This window comes from Rattus norvegicus, chromosome 4 (assembly GCF_021556685.1).
Source record: "Rattus norvegicus strain SHRSP/BbbUtx chromosome 4, alternate assembly SHRSP_T2T, whole genome shotgun sequence".
NCBI lineage: Eukaryota > Metazoa > Chordata > Mammalia > Rodentia > Muridae > Rattus > Rattus norvegicus.
The window spans coordinates 166,245,207-166,273,147 of NC_141537.1; the positions used below are offsets into that span (position 1 = coordinate 166,245,207).

Consider the following 27,941-nt stretch of genomic DNA (forward strand, 5'->3'; position numbering starts at 1 on the left):
ACTAAGATCAAAACAATTTTATAAGAGTTAGGAATTACTACAGGAAACAAATGAGTAACAGATTTCATCTTTTTACCTTTAACATTCACTGGATTGTCAGTCAGGGAATTTATCCAGTCTCTTCCCACAAATACAGCTGAATAAATTATCACAGTTAATATTGTCTATTCTTGTTTTAGATAAGAATACACATCCTCCATCCTTAACATTGTATTTTCTTGTGTTCAAGGCACTGGGGAACAAAAAAGGGACAATTGTTTAATTTTGGACATTCTCTGATGTAAATCATGGTTTTCCAAGTTCTATTTGCCAAATGAAACAGAATATAACACTATTAATCATAAATTAATCACTAAAATGCCATCTTTTGTGTAAGCTCATTAAAAAGACATGGTAACAACAAAATCCTTATCTCTTTTCATACCTGCAATTATTGGTCAGCTGGGAAAACAGAGTGACAATATTTCTAAGATATTACTTTATGCTGCAGCTGTTCTCTTACTTATATCATGTGAATGAAAGTGCTAAGATGAAAGTAAAATCAGATGTGTGACACAGAAAATATTGTCTTATATGCTTGTCTTGTAAGGAGAAAGGGAGGATTTGAAATATAATCACAGATGAAGGTTGGTAACTAAAATTTTGGACTCTTCTTTCCTTTTTCCTTCCCCACATCCTGGCTAATGGGGCATCACAGAAACATGATAATCTGCAATAGAGAGTATTACAGCCTATGAATTACTTCCTTTTATAAAGAAGTTACAAGTTGCAAAACAGATAAATATAAAATCAGAATACAGAGTAAATTAGCATGTAGGATGAAATACAAGGAACATGTGTTCTGGGAGAGCCTGGGCTACATAGCATATGCATAAGTCAAAAAGTAATTATTTAATAATTAATATGTTCTTGTATAAACCAGCATAAATCAGAGTTCTATGTAGAAAAAAAAGTATCTCAGCCAGTTTTTTTTTTTTTGCCTAATAGAGATATCTGACTAAATAACACACTCAAAATGGAGATCCTCAATATTAGATTCATTGATGCCATGTGGGACTCAATTCTAGTTCCAGGATTTGGGAATTGACACCCTTCCATACAAAAAGAGTTTGAGGCTAGACTGAGTCAATGACACTCTGTCGAGAGAGAGAGAGAGAGAGAGAGAGAGAGAGAGAGAGAGAGAGAGAGAGAGAAAGAGAGAGAATGCAATCCACTCTACATGGGAATGAGACTTCAAAGTAATCAGTCATAGTGAAATATGTTACTTTCTTTGAACTCTGGGTTTAAGATGAGGAGAAATTGAATATTCATACTTAACATATATAGGTAAGAAAAAGGAACAAAGACTAAAAATTAAAGCAAGTGCTGTCTGGATCATATACAGAACAGGCAAAAATCTTAGGAATGGATATGCATATTATACATCCATAAGAAATTCTAGTAGGTATGGTCAAAAAATCATGTGTGAATGTGCAATAGAGGCAAATGGAAGAAAGAACCCGAAAGAGAGCAGTTCACAAAAGATAATTATTAAAATATAAATAAATATATGTTCACACAGTGACTTGCACATGAATTGTCATGACAATATTTATAAATGATAAAAGATAATAAATGTCAAAATTTGGAAAATGTATGTCCACATGTGAATTGAGAAATATTGTGAAATAATGTTACAATGTAAATGGGCTTTGTAAGTAGGACAGTGAAACACTGATCAAATAAAAAGCTTGAGTTAGGCAAAACAACATAGTGATAATGGCAACTGTCAAAGAGTCAGAGAAATATTGACCAAACACAAATCTGTACATAGTACTTAACACTCTGTACTAGGCTACAGTCATTTATAGTACAAGAAAACACATGTCTGCTTGTCTGGGGCCAGGTGTTTGCAAGGTTCAAAAAAGAACTTTAAATCTTAACAAAATTGCTCTGTTTTAGTAAGATGGTTTCTTTTGCTTGATAAACCACCATGGTCAAAGCAACTTGGAGAGGACAGGATTTATTTTACTTAAACTTCTACATCAATATCCATAATTGAAGGAAGTCAGGGCAAGAGCTATTCTTGGCAGGAGATGGAAAGCATCATCTGATTTGGATGTTAGGAAGAAGTACAGCTTACAGTCTTGATTCCCAAAACTGGCTCAGAGTACTTTCTTAGCATACCCAACACCACTGTCCCAGGGATGAAACCCAAAATAGTGTGGGATCTCCCTCATCAGGAACTAATCAAAAAATGCTCTATAGCTTTGCTTACAGCTGTGTTATTGAGACACTTTCTCAACTAAGATTTTCTACACTCAGATGACTGTCCCTTCTCTCGGTTGACACAAAACTAGACTGTACTATGGTGCTTGAAAAGGTGTATGTATTTGTTAAAATCCATTTATCTCATAATGTACAATGTTACACGTTATACTTGCAGACTCCGATTATAAGATTTGACTTTAAAACATGTAACTGTCAGGTGAGTAAACAAAACAATGAACTGAATCATTTCAGAATTAAAGGATTGTACAGGCAAGGCACTGCATGATCATAACATGAATAAATATCAACAGTGGCATGATCCAGAAAACTGAAAATTGTAAATATGAGTTATGGACTAAAACATATTGCTAGATCCATAAGTAAGATTTTTGCTTTACATTTTAGGGTGATGACACAAAAGAAATTGCTTGACACACAAAATATTTACTGACAACATAGTACTAACACATTATCATTATTATTAATATTAGGTGCCATGAGGCAAAATATACCTCTATAGCACAGAATGACCTCAACCATATGATGGAGCTATCATATGCAGCTGGCCTTGATGAATATCATCGTGTCTATGGGGTTTCAATATACTATGAAATAATCAAAGAGAGATAGAGAGTGAATCAAGACATGTATAGATTATGGAAGATCATTTGACTTTCTTGAACTAGTCCAAAAAATATTAATAAATCTAAAATTATTTTAAAACATATAAATGCATTCTAGACTTTATTCTTCTTATGTGCAAAAAGTAACAAGTACTAGTCAACCAAATAGAATCAAGTAATAAAGGAACAAAAATCCACAACTATATCCTAGTTCTTTTTTCATATTTTTCATATATTTGGTAATATCAAATAAACTGCACACCTACTTCCCACTCCTCCCAGGTATGTACCCATTCTTGTGACTATGGCCCCAAAAGAGAAGAAAGGTGGTGGAAAGGACAAACTCAAATAAACAAAATGCAAACAACAATCAAAAGAAGACCAATATGTGTTGTCCACATAGTCATTAGAGAATTGCCAACCCCTCTCTGGCCAGCCCATTATAGATAAATGAATCTTTCCCCACCTGCAGCCTGTGAGAAGCCATCCATTGCGGAGAGCTACACTAAAGAATCCATGACACATTTTTAGGTTCTCTTGGTTGCTCTCTGTCTAGATTATTACTTTGGACAGGTGTTAGTGATTGCCATATATACCTTCTATGTTCCTCTCTCTGAATTCTGGTATTGCAGTCATCTATATTATGTCAAAAATGGTTCCTTTGCCATTTATCAATAGCAAAAGTTTGATAGGAACTTTATCTAACTTGGACTCCAGGAATCTCTTATACACTGAGCCACACACCAGGCAGAATACAACTGTTGATATGAGGCCCCCAACACATATACAGCAGAGAACTGTCAAGTCTGGACTTAATCAGAGAAGATGCACCTAACCTTGAAAGACTTGGAATTCCAGGGAGTAGGGAGGTTTGGTGGGGTATGTGATGGGGGGGAACATCCTCTTGGAGACTAGGGTGGGGAGATGGTCAGGGTGGACAGGGATGGAAGATAAACTCTGGACTGTAAAAAATGATGAAAGAATTAAAAAAGAAAATGATGGTATTTTGGACAAAAATCAGATCCTAATACACTCTGCACTGTTAACATTTCATTAGGCAGTTAACATAGATTTCCACATTTCTAAGGGATAATTTTATATTAAAGTTGATTTCCTCTGATATTATTTGCAAAAGCAACAGATGAATAGAAGAAATATGTTACATGGCTAACAGGACAAAGTCTTATATACCTCTTTTCCAAGAGGAAAGAGTTTTGGAATAGAGTCACAGAAGAGGTTTTGTGACCGGTATTGTGGTTTTTGTCCTCTTTCCTCTCTCTCTGTCTCTCTGTCTCTCTGTCTCTCTCTTTCTCTCTCTGTCTCTCTGTCTCTCTGTCTCTGTCTCTCTCTCCCTCTCTCCCTCTCTCTCTGTCTCTGTCTCTCTCTCTCTCTCTCTCTCTCTCTCTCTCTCTCTCTCTCTCTCTCTCTCTCAGAACTCATGGGACTTGGATGAAACATGGTGATTGACGATCCTCTCTGCATGCAATACAACTGCAACCTCTGCAGGATGGTGTATTAAGTGCTATGACTGTGTTCTTCAGAAAACATACTTTAAAATGTTGACTAAAATATGTAATACTGGGAAAGCTGAAGCAGGCCTGTGACATCAGCACTGGGAGACTGAATTAGGAGGATCATAACCAGGTTAGACTAGGCTATAGAGTCAGGTCCTAATTAAATTTTAACTAATAATTAATACCTCCATCAATGCACTCTGAACAATCAGTAAGCAGACTCCTAAACAGGCTTAGGCTTCAGCAGAGCTGACACTTCAGAGGATCAGCAAAGCCTGACAGTCAGTCTCTCTTTTAATATTCAAGTCAAGAAGAAATGTGAAATATGTAAAATGGTCATTTAAATACTAAATACTGAATCCGTGAAGACCAGGAGTTCAAGGCATATTTGGTCAAGACTGTAAGTTTGAACCAGGCTAGCCTAATGAGAATGTATGTCAAAGAATACCATACAAAAATGATATCCAAAAAGCTCCTTGGAGCTGAAATGGCAAAGGGATAAAACTTCAAAAAATGATCACCTTTCTTAAACCCTGGATGTAATCCAGGAAGAAACAGTATTTAGATTTACTTTAGGAACACAGTGTGAAGATAAATGAAGCCAAGGTGGCATGAATAACAGAGAGCAGAGGTAAGATACAGTAATAATAAGTATATGTGTTAGTTAGCCAGCCATAAGATTCCATTTGTGTACAATCAATAAAGAATATGTATTGAACATGACAAAAGAAGAAAAGGCTGCAACAGATACTAACTATTCACAGACAGACATAAAGTACATATGCTGTATCATGAACTCTTATGGTTACTTTCATAGTAACCTAGACCTGTACGGAAAAACAAGTTAGGAGCACGTTTCTCACTGAGTTGATTAGAAGATGACATTTTAACAGATGAGCCAGCCTCTGTATCTTCTCACTGGAGAAAATGTTTGTGGTGGCCACAGGAAACCTCTGACCGCTGGACTCCCTTACTCAAACCTCAGGTCTGGCCCTAGTAACAACACCATCATCAGGCAATAGTTCTGTAGCATAGATGAGTTCCACAAAGTTCTCTTAACTTGGATACAGGCAACTTCTCTTCTTCTGGCACCTCATTCCAATGGTTACCACTTGCTCATCTCTGACTGTGAATCCTTCTACAGGCTGTAATCAAATTTATTAACTCTGTGGTTAATCTCAGAGGCCAATACAAGTAATCCAGGTGCTTAGGAGAAAGAGTTATGAATATTAAGCCTAGTTTGTTTGAAATGAAAATGTATGTAGAAAAACATTAGTAACAATACAAATATTCTGTGTGATTAGAACTTATTAATAAATCTTAGAAGGCTGTAGTTATTCTGTCTACTACACTGACACCTTGCTTAACAGTGTCCATCAAGGAAAGAGAGAACGAATTTTTCTGGATGGTTTGGAACCTAGCTGTCCACACTGAAAACACCTCATTTACAGTAGAATTGGACCAGAAACTGAAAGGCCATGTTTCAAGGCACTGAAAGAAATATTCTTGATAAAGTTATCACTGTGAGTAAGATGCCTCAGATGCTTTCTGTAGCAGCTGAAGAAGAAACTCGGTGAATGTCACAAAGGAAATGGCATCATGAACAAAAGACAACAGGAATAATTAATTAAACACACAAAAGTACAGACAATAGGATTACCAATTAGCACATGTAAAAGAAGTATGTTGGGCATCATTTGAATGATATGGTAGACATGTCTATCTATAGTCCCAATGCCAGAGAAATGGAGGCATGACAATGAGTAGTTGAAGGACATCCTGGGTTTGATGAATCTCTATCTCAATATAATATGAAATAATAAAAAGTAAAATTATTTTCAAAATAAATAAAAAGCGACTTAAACTACAATTACCTAGAAAAGTCATTAAAGGAAATACAGAATTATGAGGTGATTTCTTAAAATTCATATTTCTAAAAAAAATCAACAATCAGCAAAAATGCTAATATATGGTAGAAAGGCAGAAGGGCTATTCTGAGGATTCAAGGACAAGGGATGACGAAACAAAAGACAGGAAAGAAAAATAGATGGGTCAACCAAAACCAAGGTTGTACAGAAGGTAATATGAAACCCAGGAGGTAGTAAGTTAATAGTTGACCAAAACAAAATACTCTCCAGGTTTTCTTGGTGGTTTGGAGTTTTTGTTGTGTTTGGTTTGCTTTTGCTTTTTTTATATATGTGGTGTGTTTTAGTGTTTATTTGGGGACATTTTTTTTCTTACTGGGATTTTGTTTGCTTGCTTGCTTGATTTTATGTGACCTTTTGGGTTTTGTTGTTTTGGAGAAACAAGTAGCATGAAGATGACTGGGTAGGAATTTGGGAAGGAATAATGAGTATTTAGTGGAGACAGAACCTGATCAAAATATATTCTATGAAAACATCTAATTGAAAAATAAAAAAGTAGCCCACACCCGCGGATCCCAGCCCGCAGCAGCTCTCTGTCCCCAGACCCTGTGAGAGAGAGACCCAACCGCCTGGTCAGGTGGGCACTCCTGAGGCTGCAGAGCAGAAGAGACCACCAACACTGCTCACCCCTGCCCACATCCCTGGCCCAAGAGGAAACTGTATAAGGCCTCTGGGCTCCCGTGGGGGAGGGCCCAGGAGCGGCAGGACCCCTGCCTGAGACACCACCAGAATCTGAAGGAAACAGACCAGATAAACAGTTCTCTGCACCCAAATCCCGTGGGAGGGAGAGCTGAACCTTCAGAGAGGCAGACAAGCCTGGGAAACCAGAAGAGACTGCTCTCTGCACACACATCTCGGACGCCAGAGGAAAAAGCCAAAGACCATCTGGAACCCTGGTGCACTGAAGCTGCCGGAAGGGGCGGCACAGGTCTTCCTGGTTGCTGCCGCTGCAGAGAGCCCGTGGGCAGCACCCGACGAGCGAACTTGAGCCGCGGGACCACAGGTAAGACCAACTTTTCTGCTGCAAGAAAGCTGCCTGGTGAGCTTGGGACACAGGGAAGCAGAATTCCTCTAGGACCGGGCACGTTCTGTGTTTACCGGAAGTCCCACACCCGCGGATCCCGGCCCGCAACAGCTCTCTGCCCCCAGACCCTGTGAGAGAGAGACCCAACCGCCTGGTCAGGTGGGCACTCCTGAGGCTGCAGAGCGGAAGAGACCACCAACACTGCTCACACCTGCCCACATCCCTGGCCCAAGAGGAAACTGTATAAGGCCTCTGGGCTCCCGTGGGGGAGGGCCCAGGAGCGGCAGGACCCCTGCCTGAGACACCACCAGAATCTGAAGGAAACAGACCGGATAAACAGTTCTCTGCACCCAAATCCCGTGGGAGGGAGAGCTGAACCTTCAGAGAGGCAGACAAGCCTGGGAAACCAGAAGAGACTGCTCTCTGCACACACATCTCAGACGCCAGAGGAAAAAGCCAAAGACCATCTGGAACCCTGGTGCACTGAAGCTGCCGGAAGGGGCGGCACAGGTCTTCCTGGTTGCTGCCTCTGCAGAGAACCCGTGGGCAGCACCCCACGAGCGAACTTGAGCCCCGGGACCACAGGTAAGACCAATTTTTCTGCTGCAAGTGACCTGCCTAGTGAACACAAGACACAGGCCCACAGGAACAGCTGAAGACCTGTAGAGAGGAAAAACTACACGCCGGAAAGCAGAACACTCTGTCCCCATAACTGACTGAAAGAGAGGAAAACAGGTCTACAGCACTCCTGACACACAGGCTTATAGGACAGTCTAGCCACTGTCAGAAATAGCAGAACAAAGTAACACTAGAGATAATCTGATGGCGAGAGGCAAGCGCAAGAACCCAAGCAACAGAAACCAAGACTACATGGCACCATCGGAGCCCAATTCTCCCACCAAAACAAACATGGAATATCCAAACACACCAGAAAAGCAAGATCTAGTTTCAAAATCATATTTGATCATGATGCTGGAGGACTTCAAGAAAGACGTGAAGAACTCCCTTAGAGAACAAGTAGAAGCCTACAGAGAGGAATCGCAAAAATGCCTGAAAGAATCGAAAAAATCCCTGAAAGAATTCCAGGAAAACATAAATAAACAAGTAGAAACCTACAGAGAGGAATCGCAAAAATGCCTGAAAGAATCGCAAAAATCCCTGAAAGAATTCCAGGAAAACATAAATAAACAAGTAGAAGCCCATAGAGAAGAGACACAAAAATCCCTGAAAGAATTCCAGGAAAACACAATCAAACAGTTGAAGGAATTAAAAATGGAAATAGAAGCAATCAAGAAAGAACACATGGAAACAACCCTGGATATAGAAAACCAAAAGAAAAGACAAGGAGCTGCAGATACAAGCTTCACCAACAGAATACAAGAGATGGAAGAGAGAATCTCAGGAGCAGAAGATTCCATAGAAATCATTGACTCAACTGTCAAAGATAATGTAAAGCGGAAAAAGCTACTGGTCCAAAACATACAGGAAATCCAGGACTCAATGAGAAGATCAAACCTAAGGATAATAGGTATAGAAGAGAGTGAAGACTCCCAGCTCAAAGGACCAGTAAATATCTTCAACAAAATCATAGAAGAAAACTTCCCTAACCTAAAAAAAGAGATACCCATAGACATACAAGAAGCCTACAGAACTCCAAAGAGATTGGACCAGAAAAGAAACACCTCCCGTCACATAATTGTCAAAACACCAAACGCACAAAATAAAGAAAGAATATTAAAAGCAGTAAGGGAAAAAGGTCAAGTAACATATAAAGGCAGACCTATCAGAATCACACCAGACTTCTCGCCAGAAACTATGAAGGCCAGAAGATCCTGGACTGATGTCATACAGACCCTAAGAGAACACAAATGCCAGCCCAGGTTACTGTATCCAGCAAAACTCTCAATTAACATTGATGGAGAAACTAAGATATTCCATGACAAAACCAAATTTACACAATATCTTTCTACAAATCCAGCACTACAAAGGATAATAAATGGTAAAGCCCAACATAAGGAGGCAAGCTATACCCTAGAAGAAGCAAGAAACTAATCGTCTTGGCAACAAAACAAAGAGAATGAAAGCTCACAAACATAACCTCACATCCAAATATGAATATAACGGGAAGCAATAATCACTATTCCTTAATATCTCTCAATATCAATGGCCTCAACTCCCCCAAAAAAAAAGACATAGATTAACAAACTGGATACGCAACGAGGACCCTGCATTCTGCTGCCTACAGGAAACACACCTCAGAGACAAAGACAGATACTACCTCAGAGTGAAAGGCTGGAAAACAAATTTCCAAGCAAATGGTCAGAAGAAGAAAGCTGGAGTAGCCATTCTAATATCAAATAAAATCAATTTCCAACTAAAAGTCATCAAAAAAGATAAGGAAGGACACTTCATATTCATCAAAGGAAAAATCCACCAAGATGAACTCTCAATCCTAAATATCTATGCCCCAAATACAAGGGCACCTACATACGTAAAAGGAACCTTACTAAAGCTCAAAACACATATTGCACCTCACACAATAATAGTGGGAGATTTCAACACCCCACTCTCATCAATGGACAGATCAAGGAAACAGAAATTAAACAGTGATGTCGACAGACTAAGAGAAGTCATGAGCCAAATGGACTTAACGGATATTTATAGAACATTCTATCCTAAAGCAAAAGGGTATACCTTGTTCTCAGCTCCTCATGGTACTTTCTCCAAAATTGACCATAAAATTGGTCAAAAAACGGGCCTCAACAGGTACAGAAAGATAGAAATAATCCCATGCGTGCTATCGGACCACCACGGCCTAAAATTGGTCTTCAATAACAATAAGTGAAGAAAGCCCACATATACGTGGAAATTGAACAATGCTCTACTCAATGATAACCTGGTCAAGCAAGAAATGAAGAAAGAAATTAAAAACTTTTTAGAATTTAATGAAAATGAAGATACAATATACCCAAACTTATGGGACACAATGAAAGCTGTGCTAAGAGGAAAACTCAAAGCGCTGAGTCCCTGCAGAAAGAAACAGGAAAGAGCATATGTCAGCAGCTTGACAGCACACCTAAAAGCTCTAGAACAAAAAGAAGCAAATACACCCAGGAGGAGTAGAAGGCAGGAAATAATCAAACTCAGAGCTGAATTCAACCAAGTAGAAACAAAAACGACCATAGAAAGAATCAACAGAACCAAAAGTTGGTTCTTTGAGAAAATCAACAAGATGGATAAACCCTTAGCCAGACTAACGAGAGGACACAGAGAGTGCGTCCAAATTAACAAAATCAGAAATGAAAAGGGAGTCATAACTACAGATTCAGAGGAAATTCAAAAAATCATCAGATCTTACTATAAAAACCTATATTCAACAAAACTTGAAAATCTTCAGGAAATGGACAATTTCCTAGACAGATACCAGTTATCGAAGTTAAATCAGGAACAGATAAACCAGTTAAACAACCCCATAACTCCTAAGGAAATAGAAGCAGTCATTAAAGGTCTCCCAACCAAAAAGAGCCCAGGTCCAGACGGGTTTAGTGCAGAATTCTATCAAACCTTCATAGAAGACCTCATACCAATATTATCCAAACTATTCCACAAAATTGAAACAGATGGAGCACTACCGAATTCCTTCTACGAAGCCACAATTACTCTTATGCCTAAACCACACAAAGACACAACAAAGAAAGAGAACTTCAGACCAATTTCCCTTATGAATATCGACGCAAAATACTCAATAAAATTCTGGCAAACCGAATTCAAGAGCACATCAAAACAATCATCCACCATGATCAAGTAGGCTTCATGCCAGGCATGCAGGGATGGTTTAATATACGGAAAACCATCAACGTGATCCATCATATAAACAAACTGAAAGGACAGAACCACATGATCATTTCATTAGATGCTGAGATAGCATTTGACAAAATTCAACACCCATTCATGATAAAAGTCCTGGAAAGAATAGGAATTCAAGGCCCATACATAAACATAGTAAAAGCCATATACAGCAAACCAGTTGCTAACATTAAACTAAATGGAGAGAAACTTGAAGCAATCCCACTAAAATCAGGGACTAGACAAGGCTGCCAACTCTCTCCCTACTTATTCAATATAGTTCTTGAAGTTCTAGCCAGAGCAATCAGACAACAAAAGGAGGTCAAGGGGATACAGATCAGAAAAGGAGAAGTCAAAATATCACTATTTGCAGATGACATGATAGTATATTTAAGTGATCCCAAAAGTTCCACCAGAGAACTACTAAAGCTGATAAACAACTTCAGCAAAGTGGCTGGGTATAAAATTAACTCAAATAAATCAGTTGCCTTCCTCTATACAAAAGAGAAACAAGCCGAGAAAGAAATTAGGGAAACGACACCCTTCATGATAGACCCAAATAATATAAAGTACCTCGGTGTGACTTTAACCAAGCAAGTAAAAGATCTGTACAATAAGAACTTCAAGACACTGAGGAAAGAAATTGAAGAAGACCTCAGAAGATGGAAAGATCTCCCATGCTCATGGATTGGCAGGATTAATATAGTAAAAATGGCCATTTTACCAAAAGCAATCTACAGATTCAATGCAATCCCCATCAAAATACCAATCCAATTCTTCAAAGAGTTAGACAGAACAATTTGCAAATTCATCTGGAATAACAAAAATCCCAGGATAGCTAAAGCTATCCTCAACAATAAAAGGACTTCAGGGGGAATCACTATCCCTGAACTCAAGCAGTATTACAGAGCAATAGTGATAAAAAGTGCATGGTATTGGTACAAAGACAGACAGATAGACCAATGGAATAGAATTGAAGACCCAGAAATGAACCCACACACCTATGGTCACTTGATTTTTGACAAAGGAGCCAAAACCATCCAATGCAAAAAAGATAGCATTTTCAGCAAATGGTGCTGGTTCAACGGGAGGGCAACATGTAGAAGAATGCAGATCGATCCATCCTTATCACCCTGTACAAAGCTTAAGTCCAAGTGGATCAAAGACCTCCACATTAAACCAGACACACTCAAACTAATAGAAGAAAAACTAGGGAAGCATCTGGAACACATGGGCACTGGAAAAAATTTCCTGAACAAAACACCAATGGCTTATGCTCTAAGATCAAGAATCGACAAATGGGATCTCATAAAACTGCAAAGCTTCTGTAAGGCAAAGGACACGGTGGTTAGGACAAAACGGCAACCAACAGATTGGGAAAAGAGCTTTACCAATCCTACAACAGATAGAGGCCTTATATCCAAAATATACAAAGAACTCAAGAAGTTAGACCGCAGGGAAACAAATAACCCTATTAAAAAATGGGGTTCAGAGCTAAACAAAGAATTCACAGCTGAGGAATGCCGAATGGCTGAGAAACACCTAAAGAAATGTTCAACATCTTTATTCATAAGGGAAATGCAAATCAAAACAACCCTGAGATTTCACCTCACACCAGTGAGAATGGCTAAGATCAAAGACTCAGGTGACAGCAGATGCTGGCGAGGATGTGGAGAAAGAGGAACACTCCTCCATTGTTGGTGGGATTGCAGACTGGTAAAACCATTCTGGAAATCAGTCTGGAGGTTCCTCAGAAAATTGGACATTGAACTGCCTGAGGATCCAGCTATAACTCTCTTGGGCATATACCCAAAAGATGCCTCAACATATAAAAGAGACACGTGCTCCACTATGTTCATCGCAGCCTTATTTATAATAGCCAGAAAATGGAAAGAACCCAGATGCCCTTCAACAGAGGAATGGATACAGAAAATGTGGTACATCTACACAATGGAATATTACTCAGCTATCAAAAACAACGAGTTTATTAAATTCGTAGGCAAATGGTTGGAACTGGAAAATATCATCCTGAGTGAGCTAACCCAATCACAGAAAGACATACATGGTATGCACTCATTGATAAGTGGCTTTTAGCCCAAATGCTTGAATTACCCTAGATCCCTCGAACAAACGAAACTCAAGATGGATGATCAAAATGTGAATGCTTCACTCCTTCTTTAAATGAGGAAAAAGAATACCCTTGGCAGGGAAGGGAGAGGCAAAGATTAAAACAGAGACTGAAGGAACACCCATTCAGAGCCTGCCCCACATGTGGCCCATACATATACAGCCACCCAATTAGACAAGATGGATGAAGCAAAGAAGTGCAGACCGACAGGAGCCGGATGTAGATCGCTCCTGAGAGACACAGCCAGAATACAGCAAATACAGAGACGAATGCCAGCAGCAAACCACTGAACTGAGAATAAGTCCCCCGTTGAAGGAATCAGAGAAAGTACTGGAAGAGCTTGAAGGGGCTGGAGACCCCAAAAGTACAACAATGTCAAGCAACCAGAGCTTCCAGGGACTAAGCCACTACCTAAATACTATACATGGACTGACCCTGGACTCTGACCCCATAGGTAGCAACGAATATCCTAGTAAGAGCACCAGTGGAAGGGGAAGCCCTGGGTCCTGCTAAGTCTGAACCCCCAGTGAACTAGACTATGGGGGGAGGGCGGCAATGGGGGGAGGGTTGGGAGGGGAACACCCATAAGGAAGGGGAGGGGGGAGGGGGATGTTTGCCCGGAAACCGGGAAAGGGAATAACACTTGAAATGTATATAAGAAATACTCAAGTTAATTTAAAAAAAAAGTAACAAGTATCTGAAAGAGTCAAATGCAGATATTTATTCCCAACCAATAGACAGAAGTCAGAGTCCCCTGTAGTTGAATTAGGGAAAACTGGAAGAAGCTGAGGAAGGTTACCCCATAGAAAGACCAGAAGTCTCATTTAATTTGGACCCCTGAGTTCTCTGACATTGAGCCACCAACTATGCAACATACATCTGCTTTCATGAGGTGCCTTACACACATACAGCAGAAGACTGCCTGATCTGACCTCAGTGAGAGAAGATTCCCTTAACCCTGGAGAGTCATGAGGCCCTAGGCAGTGCAGAGGACTGTTGGAGAGGTGGTAGGGGAGGTGGGGACATCCTACTGGAGACTGAGCAAGGAATTTTGGAATGAAGAACAGAAGGTGGACTAAGAGGGGGCTAAAGATAGGACTGTAAAAATATTTAAAAAATAAAAAATAACTTAATTTATTGAAATTTAACATTAAAGAAGAGTTACAATTTAGAAGATATGTATTTTTATAAGAGAACCAATGTGCAAGGCATAGGATTACTCCAGAGGAATTACTGGTCAGGGAGACAAAAGCTGTCTCCCAAATAGCACAAGCTATTGCTACTGTCTTTAGTAATCCATTATAAGTGTAATGCAAGGCCCTATTGCTGAGGATATTCCACACCTTCCCATCAAGACAGAGACATTAACTTCAAACAAATATGGAAATATCTTTTTCTGTGCTGGCTTTCTAACGGTTAGCAGGTGCTTTGCAGGTTGCAGGGGAGAAAATTTATGAATAATCCTGTCCTGCACTGGACACTCAATCCTGCAATGCTGACCTGATACAAACCATACAGATATGTGCAGCATTACAATTGTAATAGAGATACCTTCTAGTGGAACTGTGGCCTTTACCACAGGAAAAAGATGTTCAATATGGAAAACAAAATCCAGAATTGGGGAGGTCTCAGGCACTAGGTGAGAACTAGCTACTATCACTCTGCTAATGTTTGGGAATTAAATAGTATTCTTATCATTTATAGTAATGACCTAAGCCTGAGTTTCTCTCAACCTCCATCAGAGAAGCTTCTTTTACAGTGGGTAGAAGTCAGTGTAGAGAGGCAGAAATTGGTCAAATGCTTAGGAGAAGCATTTTGTGCTCAGCCATAAAGGAGAGATCTACATCAACTTCTTCCCCTCCATACCACCACCAAGTCTTGGGGAACAGCATGGAAGAGGACAGAACAAGAATGCAAGAATCACAGCCGGGAAAGAGCTCTCTAAAATGCAGGATGTGGACAAAGGTATGGCAAAGACTGGCAAAGCTTTTTATATCTTAGGAAATAACTTTCTTTGGGTGACAGGTGCTGGAAAGGAGGGATTCATTCTTTTTTTGATAGTGTGGACACTGATGTGTTTCTTTACGCAAGATTGTGGCCTATAACCATACACCATAATTATGAAGGTATGAGTTAGCAGAACACATGGTAGAGCTGATGCAGAAGAAGCTTTTGTGGGGAGTGGGGATGACATGATCAAAATTTATTTTATATAGTGAGATAAATGAAATTTATCAAGAAAAATGAATATTATTAATAAAGATAATCAGTGAAGAATTTTCTACTAGATTATAAATAAATATAAAACTTGGAGTCTACACAACACTTCGAAATAGAAAGTAGGCATACATATATATGTATTCATAAACATGTTCTTATATTTTTAAGTAAACAATAATTATGTAAGCTAATGATAACAAAAAATGTCACAGGAATGTGTCAGAGACTCATTGTATCTGTCATGATTATTCAGTCACTTCACACTCTCTCAAGATTTTTGACTTTCTGGTGCCCTTCACAACTTAAAACAAACAGACCTGAGGTGTATGAAGTATTAAGTCACTTTTGGTCAGTTTCTAAAACATACATCTTCCCTCTGAAACAAGTGCACAGACATGGCCTTAAGTAACTTCTCCTTACAAGTGTGGTGCAAAGAAAATGAGGAAAGTCATATAAAATGAGAGAAAATGCTTTGCACACAATTCTCCCAATCCCCACACCAGTGTTACAGTCTGCAGGGTTCAGAAACTCACAGTTTAGATGGGTTGTTGTCATTCCATGTCCAATCACTTTTTTTATAATCATAAGACAATCCAATCCAGTAACTGTCTGGAGTAACCAGGAGATGAAGGAACATCTGTAAAGGAAACAACAAACCTTATGATGAAATTTTTTCTGTTGAATGAGAGAACATGCAGCAAAAGTTTCCAGCATTCCTGTGTCATTCTCTGCTTTCATGTACCACCTCTCAATCTCACCATGTAAACTTTCTAAAGAAATTCCTACTAGTATCACATTTAAATCAAAACTATGTCAGTTCAATGTGTTATTGAAAATAAAAACTTCAGGTGTCCTGAGATACTGGATTCATGAAACATTTTGTGACAGTGCTTGTTAGACTGAGGCTTACTATGTACAAAGCCAGTCCTTGAATTAACAATCTTCTTGCTTAAGGCCCATAAAAGCACATAGATCATTAAACAGTTTCTGATGCTCTATTAAATTGTTCAAATGTGCAGTGCATTCTGGAATACTTCATAAGCATATAGGAAGTGCTTGTATGGGAAGTACTGCCCTATTTTCAAAGAAAATTTATAAAGACAAAAATTGCTCTATGAAATTCTGTGCATGAAGCTCCATACTTCAGAGACGAACTTTCCCTAGGTAAAATCTAGAAGTGACAGAACTGAGAAGTAGATGGGGACATATTTGCTAGTATTTGGTATATCTTACATGAGATACCTGAGTGGTATGTCTAATAGAGTAATTAAAATATAATTAAAATATGAGTGGCTTTAAACTTAATTATATTGGTGGTGGTGTTGGTGGTGTGTGTGTTTGTGTTTCTGTGTGTGTTTGTGTGTGTGTGTTTGTGTGTGTGTGTGTGTGTGTGTGTGTGTGACTGTGTGTGCTTATATGCTTTTGCTGGTAAGAATTCACTTATTTTTTGTGTTTACCTGAATGTAGTTACCTAGTTACCCCCTTAGGTCGGATTTTTCCTTCTAGTATTGTGTAAGTCTGGAATTATGAATAGATATTGCTTGAAATTGGATTTCTCTTGTGATATCTTCTTTTCTCCATCTAAAGTGATTGAAAATTTTACTGGGTATAGTAGTCTATGTTGTCATCTCCGGTTTGTCACAGGTTACAAGATTTCTGCCCAGGCCCTTTTAGCTTTTCAGTCTCTGCTACGAATTTGGGTGTAATTTTCATAGGTCTCCCTTCATATGTTCCCTGCATTTTTTCTTGGTGCTTTGAATATTTTTTCTATGCTCTGTAGATTTTATCTTTTCATTATTATGTGGTGGGAGGATTTCCTTTTCTGGCCCAATCTAATTAATTTTCTAAAAGCTTTTCCTAAATGTTTATAGTCTCATCATTCTTTAACTTGCTAAAGTTTTTTTTCTATCATTGTGCTGAAAATAATTTTGGGCTTAGAGCTGGGACTTGTCAAATTCTTCTATTCCTATTATTCTTAGGTTAGGCCTTTTTATGGTATATCATAGTTCCTGGGTGGTTTGTGTCAGGATTTTTTTAATTTAGCATTTTGTTTAACTGATGTATCAATTTCTTCTTTTGTACCTTCTAAGCTTCAGCTAAACAGAAAATTCCCAACATAGGATTCTCAAATGGCTGAGAAGCACATAAATAAATTTCAAAGACCTTAGCCATCCAAGAAATGAAAATCAGAAGAAATCTGAGATGTCATCTTACAGCAATCAGAATTAATAGGATAAAAAAATTAATTGATGGCACATGCTGGAAAGGAGGTGGAGAAAGGGGAAGACTCCTTCAATTCTAATAGGAGTGCAAACTTTTACAAGCAATTTGGAAATCCATTTGGTGGTTTCTGATAAAACTGCTAATAGTTCTACAACAAGATTCAGCTTATCCTTGACATATGCCCAGCATAAACAGGAAATGCCAGAATTTTTTAAATTTGTTTTTTAAATTGTCATTTCTAAAGATAGATATCTTTTTTCACAGAACATACGAATACTATATAGTAAAGATTATGGAGATTTTCCACGAAAAACACAATGGGACTAACTGGTCAAACCATTTAATTCTACATTTCTCATATTATCTCATTAGGCATCAAGGCCCAGAGTTCAACCATTTTCCCGGTTGTCATCTGATTACTCATTTCAGACAGCCACACTCCTAATTCCAAAGAGCAAACTCTAGGCAGAAGGGATTTAATAAACAACAGGCTGCCACAGGATATGTTTTATCAAAGGATCAAACTTCATCTGGGAAAGATATGGTTTCTGAGGTATTCTCTTATAGATTCCTGAGAAAGAGAGGAGACAGAAAGACAGAAGTGTCTCTATAAAAACAAGTCTCCCTTTAAAAGTACTATGTTTACAGTTTTGTTCACATTAAAGGAAAACCATATACAAATAGTAAAAACACAAAACAAAACAAAACAAAAAACCTGGATTCAGTATCTCACCAGTTCATCCTCATCATCTATCGTCAGAAGGGGCAAACTGTAATTCTGACAGGTCTGGGTACATCCACTCCATGTTTTTCTGTCCATGATGAAATAATAACATTTTATACCATAACAGAACCTGTGTATTTCAACACCTCTACCTACAACAGAGAAGGTAAATGGTTAAACATATTATTTTCTGGTATTCTGTTATCAGAACATTGTATTTATTCAACCTGTGTAAAGAAAAAAGTAAACTTTCACATGGCTCAGAAATTGAGAATGTATGATGACCAGAGACCCCTGCACATCCAGGATCTATTGTTAATAACATAGAGCTATAGAAATATTTCTTGTGTCAATCATAGATGAATCACTAGAGAAAATGTAGCAAAAATACACAAAAGAATACTATTTATTCTTTAAAGTGAAATGGATCAGCCTGGCATGATGACTTATGCCTGTAATCAGAGCACTCCAAAGGGAGAACAAGGAGAAGCACTGCCAGTTTGATTCCATTCTAAACTAAGTGTTGACATCCATACCAGCCTTGGCTATTCAGTAAGTTCCAAGTCATCTTAGGCTACAGAATGACATCTTGTTTCAAATCAAACACAAAAACAGGATGCTGACCTATGTGATGAGCATCATTGACTTTAAGGATGGTGTGCAAAGTGAAACACTTCAGGCCTAAGACAACATTGTATGAATGCTTTCAGATTAGATTTCTAAAACAGCCCAGTTCTCTGAAGCAGACATTTGTGAGATACTAGGGGCAGAAGGGAAGGCAATGAGCACTTTCTGATCAAAGGGGGTTAAACTGATGACTGAATTCTAGTTCTTCAGTAAACCATTGTGCCCAAACTAGTCCCCACATATTGATCTGAGTGAAATGCTATTATGTTAAGAAAATTAAGAGACATATGAAGGAGGTTTTGCTACTGATGCTGTTCTCATTGTTATGTCGAGGCCTTCATTGGTGTGCTCAAAAGTCCAAATGTTTCAAGATGAATGCATTATGATGTGTGCAGTTTGTATAGTAGGATCACCCAATATGAATTTTTTGATTAGTGAGGTGCTGCGAATGTCTATGCTCTGTTAATGTTTATCTCCCATCTTCATTTTTCTGTTACAAGATATCATTGTGCAGGACAGACTGGCCTGGGATTTACTGGACTGTCTACATTGTCCTTACAATTATAATCCTCCTCTCTCAATCTCAAAATTATAGTGACTACTATATTAGTATGCTACCATTTACAGATAATGAAGTTATTTCAAAATAATGACCCAAAACCTGTTTCATGGGTCTGAAATATTTCAATTACATATTTTGGAGCATTTTCCCCTCTGACATATTTTATACTGTAGCAGATTTAAAAAATATCAGTCCTTGCATAATGAGAATCATCACAACCTACTATTGGCCAACTCTCTCAAAACAATTCAGATGGAAAACACACACAAACACACACACACACACACACACACGTTTATTTTTATAACTGCATTCATGTAAATGCTCTAAGTACATTTTAGCATAAATATTTTATATTATGCTCTTATTAAAAAGTTTCATGTTCTGTCAGGAATGAAGTCAAAGACTCAGATTTTCCCATAGACCAAAGCAATCAAAATTCTCAGATGTACTAATTTCTAATTCCATCCTCTAGGATCAGTAGGAGTGCCAAACGGACACTCACTTCTATAATATTCTCCCAAACCAAACAGGGTTTTCTGGGTTTCCAGGCCCTAATAAGGAACCCCCAAGCAATAAACCCAGTGACCACCAGCATTTTATGTTGCTTGTTGTACTTCAAAGCTTCCAAATAAGAAATAATAGAGTAATGCAGTTCTGCCCTCATGGTCCTCCCATGCTCAGTACCTGAGTGCTGCAAAGAATCTAAAACAGTCTTTGTTTTGTTGTGCCATCTGTTCTGTTCTCTGTTGAGGAAGTCCAGAAAATGATTAACAGCACTATACTCTGTAGACATATCTCTCAGCATTTCTTAATTTAAGTTGATGTCATTTTGCATGGTGCTGTAGTTATGGTGGAGGTTGGATAGAGTTTCCTGAAGTTCATGTTTTTCTTGACTGTACTGAAAAATTAAAATTAGTAACATATAAAACATCAAAAATGGTCATAAGTGTTACATATTAAAATTTAAGATTAGAAGAAAAGATTCATGTTGACAGCTAACACATATCATTAATTTTTTTGGTACTTTTCCATTTGTAAATTGGCACTTCAATTAACTCACTATAGAAATATATACATCAAGTTTTCCTTAGGGGACAGTTAATTATAAAATAAATACAGCTGTATAAATTATTGTGGAAGTAATGTCCAATTACTTCATTTTTACAGCACAAATTTACAAATAAATACCTTAACACACCATAAAATTTTGACATAAACATCGTTAGGAAATGATGAAATTCTTATTGGAGCTTATGGAAAGCTACATATCCACATGTATAACAATATTAAAATGTATCCTGAAAGATATTTCCTTTTAATTATGAAGGAATCCCGTAAAGTTTAACTTTTAATTTAGCTGTACAGATGAAGTCTCTTTACTTAACCATGATCTCAATATACGTTGAAGAAAAAGGAAAAGAGGGTCATTGATATTCTTTACAGAGCTGTTTCTCTCAAAATGTTAATGTAAAATTCACAGTTATCTGAGATCCAAGTAGTAAGATCCAAGTAGTAAGATCCAAGTAGTAAGATCACCAAGTAGTAAGAAGGAACATGGCCAAAATTGAGACAGAAAGGGGAGTTTGCAACAGCCCCAGAGCTCATAGCTTAGGTATGTAAGGGGAAAGGAGACTGTAGCATGTCAGGATAAAAAATATTAATGTACAGAGATTCTGGCTCATCCCCTGATTATAGGCAGAAAAATGGAAAGTGTGTAACTGCATAGCAGTTCATGACAAAAACTATGCTTTATGCAGAAGATCAAAGAAGATGTATCTCCAATACTCACTGTTTGTCACCATCACTGCAACCGATACTAGCCGAAAGGAACGCAGGATTCCAAGAGCTGTCCAGTGATCTGCCAGCAGACTGAACAATCATAAAAAAGCAAAATACACAAGAAAATCCCCATGAAAAGAATACATCTCAGTAAATATTACAGTCTGTGTAGCATGGAAACCCAGAAAAATTTTTACACAAGTCTATGATATGAACTGACTGAAAATGTGCTCTCAAAGCTGTAGATTTCTATCTAAAATGTACCTGCTGTAGGAATACTACAGGGATAAAGTCTCATAAAATTTTGAAGAATGCCATGGCCTTGTATTGTGAATCCTCCCGACTCAGCCTAGAAGGAGGTAGATGACAGGCATATCCCTTCACACAGTTCCATAGGAACTGTAGTACATTCTACAGAAGACACTGGAGGCACAGTCATAATCCATGTACAAGATAGCAAGTTGAAGCATGCAGTCAACCAGCCAACTGAAGATGAAGAGGAAGGAAAGAGGGATGAAAGTTCTTGAGAACTGATAGAGAACCTGAGTTGCTCTGGATTTGATCTGTATAAAATCCCATCCATGAAAGGGCATATAAGTCAACAATCTCTATTGCCCTGTAATTTCAAAATTACTCAATATAATACTAAACATTTTGGTGTATCTAAGGAGATTGAAATCTGAAACTCATGCCTCTGATTACCACTGTATCAGAAAAAAGAAAAGAAAAGAAAAAGAAAAAGAAAAAATCTCGGCTTGGAGCACCTCAAATGCAGTGTGTACAAAGTAACAAGAAAGAGGATAAAAAGTAAGATTTCCTTGGCTTCATTAATAAACAAAATTATTCTTTGGTAATTTTGGGAGTTAACATTGGGGTTTACTCATTCCCACACACACTAATCCTCTCATTTTCTCTCCCTTCATCTGTACATTTATTCTCAGGAGGACACTAATTCTTCTGATGGACATCTGTTGTTGCCTAGTTGCATTACAAGTTGGGGTATTTATGGCAATTAAAACACATTTTTCTTTTTTTCTTTTTTTTTCAGAGCTGGGGACTGAACCCAGAGCCTTGTGCATTCTAGGCAAGCGCTCTACCATTGAGCTAAATCCCCAACCCAAAACACATTTTTCAAGAGTGAAATATTTCACTCCTAACAAATGAAAACAAAAGCTTCATTTCCTTAGGAGTTCATTTCTCTAGAACACTTCATATTATTTTAGGCACTAGCTTTTCTCTTAATTTTAATGGTTTAGCCTGCTATACTTATCTGCTGATTGGCTCTACCAGAGCATGAAAAAAACAGAGGTGAATGCACAACTAATGAACTGAGAACAAGATCCCCATTGGAGGAGTAAGAGAAAGGATTAAAGGAACTGAAGAGGTGTGCAACCCCATAAGAAAAAAAATACCAAAAAACCAGAGTTCCCAGAATCTAAACCACCATTCAAAAACTACACATGGAAAGACCCATGGCTCCAGCTGCATATGTGACTGAGGATGGCTTTTGTTGGATGCCAAGGCGAGGAGAAGCCCTTGGTCATGACAAGGCTGGAAAAACCCCACAGTGTAGGGGAATGTCAGGGCAGGGAGGTGGGAAGGGGTGGTTTGATGGGTGAAGGAACACCTCACGGAATAAGGGGGATGGGGCAAGGAAAGGGGTTTATGGCCAGGAAATCGGGAAAGGAGATGACATATTAAATGTAAATAAATGAATATCCAATAAACAAATGTAAAAAATAATAAATTTTCACTAAACTAAATAATAAAAACCTCACTTCTTCAATCCCAAGAATTTCTTTCACAAAGTTCTAGTGTTCAAATAATTCCATCTGATTTATTCCCTTACCAAAATATCTAAGCAGTAGAAATAGGGTTATATTTTTCTTTCTGTTTTTTTCCCTTAAACTTGTTTGCCTTATTTTTTAAACTTAGCTTTCAACAAATCATATCCATCAAACGAAAAATCCACCAAGATGAACTCTCAACCCTAAATATCTATGCCCCAAATACAAGGGGACCTACATATGTAAAAGAAACCTTACTAAAGCTCAAAACACACATTGCACCTCACACAATAATAGTAGGAGATTTCAACACCCCACTCTCATCAATGGACAGATCATGGAAACAGAAATTAAACAGAGTCGTAGACAGACTAAGAGAAGTCATGAGCCAAATGGACTTAACAGATATTTATAGAACATTCTATCCTAAAGCAAAAGGATATACCTTCTTCTCAGCTCCTCATAGTACTTTCTCCAAAATTGACCATATAATTGGTCAAAAAACAGGCTTCAACAGGTACAGAGAGATAGAAATAATCCCATGTGTGCTATTAGACCACCATGGCCAAAAACTGGTCTTCAATAACAATAAGGGAAGAATGCCCACATATACATGGAAATTGAACAATGCTCTACTCAATGATAACCTGGTCAAGGAAGAAATAAAGAAAGAAATTAAAGACTTTTTAGAATTTAATGAAAATGAAGGTACAACATATCCAAACTTATGGGACACAATGAAAACTGTGCTAAGAGGAAAACTCATAGCGCTGAGTGCCTGCAGAAAGAAACAGGAAAGAGCATATGTCAGCAGCTTGACAGCACACCTAAAATCTCTAGAACAAAAAGAAGCAAATACACCCAGGAGGAGTAGAAGGCAGGAAATAATCAAACTCATAGCTGAAATCAACCAAGTAGAAACAAAAAGGACCATAGAAAGAATCAACAGAACCAAAAGTTGATTCTTTGAGAAAATCAACAAGATAGATAACCCTTAGCCAGACTAACGAGAGGACACAGAGAGTGTGTCCAAATTAACAAAATCAGAAATGAAAAGGGAGACATAACTACAGATTCAGAGGAAATTAAAAAAATCATCAGATCTTACTATAAAAGACAACAAAACTTGAAAATCTACAGGAAATGGACAATTTCCTAGACAGATACCAGGTACCGAAGTTAAATCAGGAACAGATAAACCAGTTAAACAACCTCATATCTCCTAAGGAAATAGAAGCAGTCATTAAAGGTCTCCCAACCAAAAAGAGCCCAGGTCCGGATGGGTTTAGTGCAGAATTCTATCAGACCTTAATAGAAGACCTCATACAAATATTATCCAAACTATTCCAGAAAATTGAAACAGATGGAGCACTACCGAATTCCTTTTATGAAGCCACAATTACTCTTATACCTAAACCACACAAAGACCCAACAAAGAAAGAGAACTTCAGACCAATTTCCCTTATGAATATCGACACAAAACTACTCAATAAAATTCTGGCAAACCGAATCCAAGAGCACATCAAAACAATCATCCACCATGATCAAGTAGACTTCATCCCAGGCATGCAGGGATGGTTTAATATACGGAAAACCATCAATGTGATCCATTATATAAACAAACTGAAAGAACAAAAAAACATGATCATTTCATTAGATGCTGAGAAAGCATTTGACAAAATTCAACACCCCTTCATGATAAAAGTCCTGGAAAGCATAGGAATTCAAGGGCCATACCTAAACATAGTAAAAGCCATATACAACAAACCAGTTGCTAACATAAAACTAAATGGAGAGAAACTTGAAGCAATCCCACTAAAATCAGGGACTAGACAAGGCTGCCCACTCTCTCCCTACTTATTCAATATAGTTCTTGAAGTTCTAGCCAGAGCAATCAGACAACAAATGGAGGTCAAGGGGATACAGATCAGAAATGAAGAAGTCAAAATATCACTATTTGCAGATGATATGATAGGATATTTAAGTGATCCCAAAAGTTCCACCAGAGAACTACTAAAGCTGATAAACAACTTCAGCAAACTGGCTGGGTATAAAATTAACGGAAATAAATCAGTAGCCTTCCTCTATACAAAAGAGAAACAAGCCGAGAAAGAAATTAGGGAAACGACAACCTTCATAATAGACCCAAATAATATAAAGTGCCTCGGTGTGACTTTAACCAAGCAAGTAAAAGATTTGTACAATAAGAACTTCAAGACACTGAAGAAAGAAATTGAAGAAGACCTCAGAAGATGGAAAGATCTCCCATGCTCATGGATTGGCAGGATTAATATAGTAAAAATGGCCATTTTACCAAAAGCAATCTACAGATTCAATGCAATCCCCATCAAAATACCAATCCAATTCTTCAAAGAGTTAGACAGAACAATTTGCAAATTCATCTGGAATGACAAAAATCCCAGGATAGCTAAAGCTATCCTCAACAATAAAAGGACTTCAGGGGGAATCACTATCCCTGAACTCAAGCAGTATTACAGAGCAATAGTGATAAAAACTGCATGGTATTGGTACAGAGACAGACAGGTTGACCAATGGAATAGAATTGAAGACCCAGAAATGAACCCACACACCTATGGTCACTTGATTTTTTACAAAGGAGCCAAAACCATTCAATGGAAAAAAGATAGCATTTTCAGCAAATGGTGCTGGTTCAACTGGAGGTCAACATGTAGAAGAATGCAGATCGAACCATGCTTATCACCCAGTACAAACTTAAGTCCAAGTGGATCAAAGACCTCCACATCAAACCAGACACACTCAAGCTAATAGAAGAAAAGCTAGGGAAGCATCTGGAACACATGGGCACTGGAAAAAATTTCCTGAACAAAACACCAATGGCTTATGCTCTATGATCAAGAATCGACAAATGGGATCTCATAAAACTGCAAAGCTACTGTAAGGCAAAGAACGCTGTGGTTAGGACAAAACGGCAACCAACAGATTGGGAAAAATCTTTACCAATCCTACAACAGATAGAGGCCTTATATCCAAAATATACAAAGAACTCAAGAAGTTAGACTGCAGGGAGACAAATAACCCTGTTAAAAATGGGGTTCAGAGCTAAACAAAGAATTCACAGCTGAGGAATGCCGAATGGCTGAGAAACACCTAAAGAAACATCTTTAGTCATAAGGGAAATACAAATGAAAACAAACCTGAGATTTCACCTCACACCAGTGAGAATGGGTAAGATCAAAAACCCAGGTGACAGCAAATGCTGGCGAGGATGCGGAGAAAGAGGAACACTCCTCCATTTTTGGTGGGGTTGCAGACTGGTACAACCATTCTGGAAATCAGTCTGGAGGTTCCTCAGAAAATTGGACATTGAACTGCCTGAGGATCCAGCTATACCTCTCTTGGGCATATACCCAAAAGATGCCCAACATATAAAAAAGACACGTGCTCCACTATGTTCATCGCAGCCTTATTTATAATAGCCAGAAGCTGGAAAGTACCCAAATGCCCTTCAACAGAGGAATGGATACAGAAAATGTGGTACATCTACACAATGGAATTTTACACAGCTATCAAAAACAATGACTTTATGAAATTCGTGGGCAAATGGTTGGAACTGGAAAATATCATCCTGAGTGAGCTTGCCAATCACAGAAGCACATACATGGTATGCACTCATTGATAAGTGGCTATTAGCCCAAATGCTTGAATTACCCTAGATGCCTAGAACAAATGAAACTCAGGACGGATGATCAAAATGTGAATCCTTCACTCCTTCTTTAAAAGGGGAACAAGAATACCCTTGGCAGGGAAGAGAGAGGCAAATTTAAAACAGAGACTGAAGGAACACCCATTCAGAGCCTGCCCCACATGTGGCCCATACATATACAGCCACCCCATTAGACAAGATGGATGAAGCAAAGAAGTGCAGACCAACAGGAGCCGGATGTAGATCGCTCCTGAGAGACACAGCCAGAATACAGCAAATACAGAGGCGAATGCCAGCAGCAAACCACTGAACTGAGAATAGGAGCCCCGTTGAAGGAATCAGAGAAAGAACAGGAAGAGCTTGAAGGACCTCGAGACCCCATATGTACAACAATGCCAAGCAACCAGAGCTTCCAGGGACTAAGCCACTACCTAAAGACTATACATGGACTGACACTGGACTCTGACCTCATAGGTAGCAATGAATATCCTAGTAAGAACACCAGTGGAAGGGGAAGCCCTGGGTCCTGCTAAGACTGAACCCCCATTGAACTAGACTGTTGGGGCGAAGGCGGCAATGGGGGGAGGGTTGGGAGCGGAACACCCATAAGGAAGGGGAGGGGGCAGGGGGATGTTTGCCTGGAAACCGGGAAAGGGAATAACACTCGAAATGTATATAAGAAATACTCAAGTTAATAAAAAAAAACGTGTTTGCCTTATTTTTTAAACTTAGCTTTCAACAATTTTGTACATGATTACCCTCCAACTAATACTCTCTTCTTCCCACTCACCCGTGTGCATAACCAAGCCCAGATGTAATATAACATTATACTTTTCAATAAATGACAGTAGGATACTTTTAAATTCCTAAAATTTTAAAATACATTTTTTAAATGGTAAAATCATTTACCTCTGTTTCCAGCTTTTCTAGGCCTCTGAGTCTCCTCTGTCCTCTCCTGGTTCTGCAGCACTGAAGAATTATGAAATCTCGCAGTTGAGAAAGTGACCCTCTGCTCATTCAT

General features: G+C 38.4%; 1 pseudogene; it reads right to left on the minus strand.

Moving 5' to 3' along the window:
- Positions 1-27,941, minus strand: Klra4-ps2 (killer cell lectin-like receptor, subfamily A, member 4, pseudogene 2; annotated as a pseudogene).